Here is an 8,684-nt window from a genome sequence, read left to right on the forward strand (position 1 = left end):
TCCAAGAAATCAGACACAAGCAAACATTCAATGACGCAATCTAAGCATCGCATGCACATGGCGTGGCGATGCACGGCGAGACGTGGCCGCGGGCCTTTGCCTTTGTCAGTCTTTGTGTGCGTGCGAGGGAGATGAGCAGTGGAGGGCAGAGTGACGAGATGTGAAGAGACACAGTCTGAGTGAGTGCATAGCGGCAAAGAGAGAGTGAGTACAAGAGAGGTTAGATGGACTTAAATGGCTCTGAGTAAGCAAAACCTACAATTTTTTTTGCCTTCCTTTTTTGAGGGGGGTTGGGGGATGGGGAGGGACGAGAATCAAGGCCACTAACAGTCTGCTTTTCAGGTCACTCCAAAAAAAAAAACTGTGCTAATGTGTACACTAGTCCTGAATCCATTGTTAATTTGATGGCATGACAGAGTGCCGGCTTTGAAAGGATCCAGCTGTTGTGATGCCAATAAGGCTACGTTCAACACCCCCGGGAGGTGTTGCCCAATTCTTGTATTTGCTCATACAAGAAAAGCAAAAATGACTTTAATGAAAGCGTAATATGGAAGTGGCGTGATACAAATGCGTGATTTCCAGCAGCTCCTGTGTTTTGCTTTTCTACTTTCATAACTTTGCTGCTGTGAAATGTAAATTTCTCCACTGCGAGACTAATAAAGGCAAATCCAATCCAATCCAATCCAAATCATGAGGAGTGACATATAAAAAAAAAAAGACACAACATGGCCTAGTGTTAAAAATCCCCCGCTAAGGAGAACATATTTTCATCTCTTCTTCTCAGAGTAGCGAGGCGGGAGGAGATAGTAATGTTGGAGATGCATGTGAGGTGATGCTACTCGATCTCCTCCTTTTCATCGCGAGGTCTACTATAGTCGATGTGACGCTCACAAATGTACCATCCATCCATGTACCATGAACTATGACGAACAAGGTCCACTTTTTGCTTCATTTTCCAACTGGACATGAATTCATATCAAATATAAAGCCAATAGTGTTACTCTTTTTACTTTTTGATGACATATATGTCGAAATGTGCGAATGAGCGTTCATCCTGAAGACACCTCGAATACATAAACTCTAAAAAAAAAAAAAAGAGACCCTGCTTGGATTTGAAAACGTCGTAATTGAATCATTCACACCATGTGAATGAATGAATAAATAATTAAATAAACACATTTAAAAAAATACAATAAATAAACAAATAAGTAAACCAAATACATAAAATAAACGCATAAATAAATAAACAAATAAATTCATAAAATAAATAAATACATAAACAAAAACAATTAAATCAACAAATAATTTTAAAAAATACAACAAACAAATAAGTAAATCAAAGACATAAAATAAATGCATAAATACATACTAAATAAACAAATAAATAAATAAATTCATAAAATAAATAAATACAGAAACAAAAACAATTAAATAAACAAATAATTTAAAAAAATACAATAAATAAACAAATAAGTAAATCAAAGACATAAAATAAATGCATAAATGCATAAATAAATTCATAAAATAAATAAATACAAAAACAAAAACAATTAAATAAACAAATAAATTCATAAAATAAATACATAAATAAACAAAAACAATTAAATCAACAAATAATTTAAAAAAATACAATAAACAAATAAGTAAATCAAAGACATAAAATAAATGCATAAATACATACTAAATAAACAAATAAATAAATAAATTCATAAAATAAATAAATAAATACAGAAACAAAAACAATTAAATAAACAAATAATTTAAAAAAATACAATAAATAAACAAATAAGTAAATCAAAGACATAAAATAAATGCATAAATAAATTCATAAAATGAATAAATACAAAAACAAAAACAATTAAATAAACAAATAATTTTCAAAAATACAATAAATAAACAAATAAGTAAATCAAAGACAAAATAATGCATGCATGCATGCATAAATAAATAAATCCATGTTGTGACATTTTGTCACTAACTGTTTTTTCTTTCCCTTTCAGCTTTTCCCTTCAAGAGTCAGGATCAATGTCCTCCATCTCAGCGGTTTGATTCGCATGTTTATTTTGGTCAAAATTTTACATCGGATGCCCTTCCAGACACAACCCTCTTTGTTTATCCGGGCTTGGGACCGGCACAATAAGACAATGGCTTGTATCGCCTTGTGGCTAAAGAACAAGCAACTCTATGAACTTAATAAAGATGAAGATGCTCGATAAAAGGCTCCATAAATGCTTCAAATAGTAACTGTCCCTTTTAATGGATTATGTGATAGATGTTGATAACGACTATTGTATGTTGAATATTACTATTTGCTCTCTGTTGCAAACCAAAACAGCGGGATCAAAGCACAATATCTCAAAGTTCCAAAAGAAAAAAAAAAGCATCACGATGACTAACCGCAAGTTGTAAACAAGCTCGTGCGCATGCAGTAAGCGTCGCGGCGCCAGGTCTTGAATGACAATTAGCGTTCTCGTGGACTCTGACTGTGTCACATTATTTCAACCCAGTCAGTTCTCACTCCTTTTTTTGTTTTAAACGCCATTTCCACTTCACGTGTTTAATACGATTTAAATGTTACATACAATTAAGACCTCTACGCCATCTACAGTAGAATAAACACAAGTGAATTTCTCCTGGCTGCTATTTGAAGAAATATGGTAATAAATGCCACTTGTTCTTGTCATTATTATCGCGCCCATCTGGTTGAAGAGAGCCCAGCTGGTCGCGTGGCTATTTAAAGAGGTGACAATCAATACAGCAATTCTTTTTTTTGGGTGGCCAACAACCAGACAGCCAATAATCGCTTTCACTTGAGCAGCTTCATTACTGTAGGATGTTGGGCACTCCAGATGATGTAGTGACTCATATACAGTAAAGTCTCGTTATATCGATATTCAAGGGAGTCCGAAAAATATCGATATAACCGGGACTATCGATATATCCGATATCGATATAACGAGACTTTACTGTAGTTCTTATACGCAAAATAAAATACAATAAAAAAAATTATATAGATGAGATGATATATCCTTTATTCGTCTCACATTTGACAAACGATTAACCATCGTGATGGAGTCATAAAAGCTCGGACAAGAAAATATGATTGCTACTTTACTTCCAGTGGGTATCATTTACCTGTGGCCAATTTCAACTCATCTGTCATTGGAAGGATACCTTTTACCAGACATTGATATAAGGAGGAGAGAGAGAGAGAGAGAGAGAGAGAGAGAGAGAGAGAGAGAGAGAGAGAGAGAGAGAGAGAGAGAGAGAGAGAGAGAGATCATGTGTGAGAAATTGAGAGAGAGAGAAAGAGAGGGACAGAGAGATAGTGTGTAAGAAATAGAGAGCGAGAGAAAGAGAGACAGTGTATGAGAGAGAAAGAGAGAGACAGAAAAAGAGGAACAGAGAAAGAGAGGAGAGAGAAGGACAGGTAATGAGAGATAGAGAGAAAGAGAGGAGAGAGAATGCGACGGAGTGTGTGTGAGAGAGAGAAACAGAGAGACAATTTGCGAGAGAGAGAGAGAGAGAGAGAGAGAGAGAGAGAGAGAGTGTGAGAGAGAGAATGAGAGAATCAGAGAGAGAGAGAGACAGGTAGAAACAGAAAGAGAGGAGAGAAAGCGACAGAGTGTGAGAGAGAGTCAGAGAGACAGAGTGTATGTGTGAGAGCGAGAGAGACAGAGCGAGAAAGGGAGAAAGAGAGGAGAGAGAAGGATAGGTAATGAGAGATAGAAAGAGAGGAGAGAGAAAGCGACAGTGTGTGTGAGAGAGAGAAACAGAGACAGTTTGTGAGAGAGAGAGAGAGAGAGAGAGAGAGAGAGAGAGAGAGAGAAACAGAATCGAGAGAGTGAGAGAGAGGGGGGGGAGACAGAAAGAGGGAGAGATTGAGAAAGGAGAGAGAGAGAGAGAGAGAGAGATAATATATATATATATATATATATATATATATATATATATATACAGTAAAGTCTCATTATATCGATATTCGCGGGAGGCCGAAAAAAATATCGATATAACCAGGACTAGCGATATATCCGACCCTGTTTGCATGTAATTTTCCCCTTGCGTTCATAGAAATAGTATCGTAATAAGCGGTACTATCGATATAACCGATATCGATATAACGAGACTTTACTGTATATATATATATATATATATATATATATATATATATATATATATATATATATATGAATATATACATATATATATATATACAGTGTGTGAGAGACAGGGAGATAAACAGAGGGAGAGGGAAGCAGTGAGAGAGAGAATGACAGGGAGAAGAGAAAGTGACAGAGAGAGAGAGAGAGAGAGAGAGAGAGAGAGAGAGAGAGAGACAGCGTAAATTTGGTACACTTGTAAATTCGAATAAAATCAATTTAAGAGATGTCCCAAAAATGTCAGGAAAACATTGCTTCCCATTTAATCTTTCACTCTTTAAGTGAACCAAATTTGATGATGCACAACTGCGCTGCATCATGCGTGATGTTTCGAATAATTTGGTGATGAATTCTTTCTCCTGATCGTCTAGCTCATTTTTGGAGACATCTCTTCGATTGGATTTTGATGAGTCGTCGATGATAATCATGTCGATGAATGAACAGGCAAAAATTGGCAACATTTTGCAAATGGAACTACCGTTTAAGCACTCGTGGACTCAAGGGAATTATGACTTCAGCAAGATTGAGGAGTCACTGCGGCTATCGAAACGCAACATTTCCTCCAGAATTAATTAATATATGAAATAGGAGTTGGAATGTCTTTTTTTTTTTACCTTCTCCTGAAGCCGATCCAGCTCCCAGTTGAAGCAACGACAACCACTTGAGGTGCTTCTATCCACGCACTGCAAATAACTTCCAAAGATACGGTGACAACCCCCCAAAAAAGAAGCATTTGTCCTGTTTGACTTGCGCGGCGAGTTTTGTTTTTTTTTTTTTTTGGGTAGGAGAAAGGACGACAAGCAACAGAGGCGCTTCTGCAAGCGACCGACTCATCCGTCAGAAACCGCACAAGGCAGGAGGGGAGAGAGTTGGCCATAAATTCGTGCTTGGATGAAGAAGAGAGCGAGGAAGGGAGAGAGATTGAAAAGGAGAGGAGTGCCTCTGCGTGTCACAGAGGATGCTGCCGCAGACTAAAGAAGGCAGTCCAATCGTATTTGTCTTGATTTTTAAGCACTTTTTTTTTTAACCGTACAGCAAAAAAAAAAAAAAAAAAAAAAAAAAAAAAAAAGCAAGCACTTTTGTGTTTCATGTTTAAAGGACAACCGACGTCTCTGGACCATAATTTGTAAAATGGCTTCAAATGACTTCTACTGAGCGTATTTTACAAAGATTCCACCGCATATAGCTATATTTTACATTTTAAGACTCGCGCTGAACATTCAGGAAGTCTTGTTTTTGAGTTGGTGACGAGTCCGTACGTGACGTCACTAAAGGAACGCCCCCTGACCGAAAAAAAGACACATTGTAGCAGTCCTTTCATCACGTCAATGTATTTTGCTGTATTGTTTGGTCTGAAAACTTCATGTAGGACCAAAAAGAGGCAGAAGAGGGCGACAAAGCTCCATGTAAGGAATTAATCAGCCTGTGGAAACGGGCTGATTAATTCCTTACACAGCTTTGTCGCCATTTTCTGCCTTTTTTGGGTGTGACATTTCCCATCCCTGATGCCTCAAAATGACACGGAATAAATTCTTTAATGGATTGCAAACATGTATGCTTTCTTCTTCAGAACTATTTGAATCATATTCATAACTGGATGAGTAACAAGAAAGCATCTTTTCCGAATCTGAAGCCATTGTTTTGATTCTCCAGCAAGGCAAGACGTCTTGGGGTGACACCACGAACAAGGGGGCGGGACCTTCTAAAACTGGCCACTTCCGCCGGTTTCAAATTGAAGTACTTTTTAGACACTTTTTATTGGTGTTTTGCATTTGACAAAAAAATATCGTACTGCGTGTTTTGGGTATTTTAGACGTTTTTTTCTGATGTCAGTTAGGAAACAAAAAAGTGATGTCGGTTGTCCTTTAAAGAACTCAACAGAAAGAGTTCAGCGGCAATTCTCCAGCGCAACACACCCGTTGTCCTCTGCTCAATGTTACCACATGAACAGCATGTCATCCCGCGCCGGTTGCAAAGTGTTTTCTTCACAGGTAATTGGATTTTAAAAGTGGTAATTTCCTGGAAGTGTCCAGGACACACTCACACTGACATACTGCAGCTCGGGGAATGAAAACATGTTTGATTTGCTTTAGGGACACGGAGCTGTGAAGTACCGACGAGTTAGCTTGACCTCAGCGTGAGTGAATGGATTTGTGCTTCTCAAACAAAACAAAATAAACTTAGGATTTACACATATATGATTCATACTAAATAGTTAATGAACAGTAGGTGAGACATGATGAGCACCCCGTAGTATGTGCAAGGTAAAAGTCACACTATGCAATATGTGTGATTCAAGCTAAGTGTGATTGCGTCGTCTTTTCAGAATCAGAATCAGAATACCTTTATTCGTCCCGCAATGGGGAAATTTGCAGTCCACAGCAGCAATTGAAGAGGGATGGGGTTGGGGTGGGAGTGAAAGGATAGAAAACAAGATATTCTAAGCATAACAAAATAAAAACCTTTTCAAAACCTCTCTCATGGTACAAAGACTCTTTCTTCAGTCTATGTTGCTGTTTTTTTAATCTAATTGTAAACGTAGAGACACACACACAATATCTCTCACAATAACTCTCTTCAGTAGTGCAATGTCTGAATGAATCCACAGCTCTGAGTATGGTGTGATTCACGAGAGGTCCACTAGAGGACGCTGTTAACCAGGAAATGACTTGTAACTTGAAGATACTGTTATTAAATTGTTCAAATGTTTACTATGAATGTGTGGATTCATGATAACCTCATAACATTGCAATATCATTTGCTAATTTTGCTAGCTTCGGACTGTCCAATCTTAATGATGTCCATCTATTATCGGAAAGCCCGTCTTGAAAATGGCTAACAGTACATCTCCAACCAAATAATTTTCTTCTCTTTAAGCCATTTTGGGTTGACAAAACCGCTATTAAATCAACACAAAAATATATTTGCTTATGCAGCTCGCTACAGATACAGTGTGCTAGCTACTTCCAGTATGCGCTTATCAGTAGCAGCTAGTGATACTATGATTAGCCAGTGATGAGCCAATCATGTGACGAGCAAATCATAGCTGGCAAAAACTTTAATAGACACATTTGATGTTGCAAGGCCTGCAGAACTGATTGTGAAGGCGTCCAGGTGGCTTTGTGACCCTGGTAACAAACGATGGCTGAAATGTGACTTTGGTTAAATGCTTAAATACGAAAACACACATCTGGAAGCAGCGCAACAGGGGAAAAGCAATGAAAGGAAGCTGAAAGGCAATTTAGAGTTACAGTAAAGTCTCGTTATATCGATATCGGATATATCGATAGTCCCGGTTATATCGATATTTTTTCGGACTCCCTTGAATATCGATATAACGAGACTTTACTGTATTTAATAAGAATTCACGAAGAAAATATAATTAACAGTTTGTGATTCAGATATTTTTAGGCCAGCAGAGAAGGCCTTGCAGGCCCTGATGGTCCACCACTGATATCGTGATACACATTTCACCATACCCGAACCGTAGGATTTCAAATCCAATCGTTATCCCAATGATGCAAACTTAATCAAATCATTCCAATATTTTTCCAACTTTATGTATTGAACACCGTATCAAAACATCTTTTGTGGGGAGATGATCACCCCTAATTCGTATATACATCTATTTGAAGTCTTTTTTTTTGTGATCTGTAATAAGATCTGGGCAGCTTTCCATATCTGAAAAATTGCCAACACATTACTCGTGTGGCTGTTGGAAGCTGGCGTTTTCCTCCCTGCGCTGCGCAGATGCGGATTGTGTGAGATTTCTTTTGCCTACCACCGAAACAATGTGAGCAAATGCGACCGGAAGCCAATGATGGGATCACAGAGGAGTTTATGGGCCCTCGAGGAAAAACCGTTGGCTGAGAAGGGGAAGACTGCCTGAGACAAAATTAGGGCAGCAATCAAACTGCATTGTCGCTTGGAGCAGAACCTGGCATCTTTTGTTTATTCTCATACAACATTAAATCACAGATGCACAAATCCCCTTATACGGTATATTCAGATTTGAAAGGGGCTTTTATATAGTAAAAGAGTGCAGAGAACGGCTATTGTCAAACTTTAAAGTGAGTTGATCTGCATTGTGCGTGCGTTTTCAGTGGAAATGAAGCAATAGCCATCTTGTTTCACTTCCCAACAAGAAAGCCGATCTTCCATACAAATCTAATGACTACTTCGGAATACTTGATTCCAACAAACCCACACTTACAGTAAAGTCTCGTTATATCGATATTCAAGGGAGTCCGAAAAAATATCGATATAACCGGGACTATCGATATATCCGACCCTGTTTACATGTAATTTTCTCCGTGCGTGCATAGAAATAGTATCGATATAACCGGGACTATCGATATATCCGATATCGATATAACGAGACTTTACTGTATTTGCTTTGCTGACATTTACATCGGATAGGCACTCGCATTGTTTTCACACCAAAACAGATAATTGTGCAATGCTAGGTGCAAGGAGGTCATGCTAATTGTGTGAAAATCTAGCGCAGCTACTGACGCGCCGCCT

General features: G+C 38.0%; 1 protein-coding gene across 3 annotated transcripts in view; it reads right to left on the reverse strand.

Moving 5' to 3' along the window:
• Positions 1 to 4,928, reverse strand: part of dlgap4b (DLG associated protein 4b) — a 68,685-nt gene extending 63,757 nt beyond the window's left edge. For all 3 annotated transcript variants that reach the window (XM_089010859.1, XM_089010857.1, XM_089010860.1), the window contains exon 1: positions 4,775 to 4,928. The gene's annotated coding sequence lies outside the window, so the exon portion shown is untranslated. The remainder of the gene's footprint in view (positions 1 to 4,774) is intronic.
• Positions 4,929 to 8,684: the final 3,756 nt, after the last annotated feature.

The sequence above is a fragment of the Hippocampus bargibanti genome, linkage group LG12 (genome assembly GCF_051943395.1).
Source record: "Hippocampus bargibanti isolate YZ-2025 linkage group LG12, ASM5194339v1, whole genome shotgun sequence".
Lineage (NCBI taxonomy): Eukaryota > Metazoa > Chordata > Actinopteri > Syngnathiformes > Syngnathidae > Hippocampus > Hippocampus bargibanti.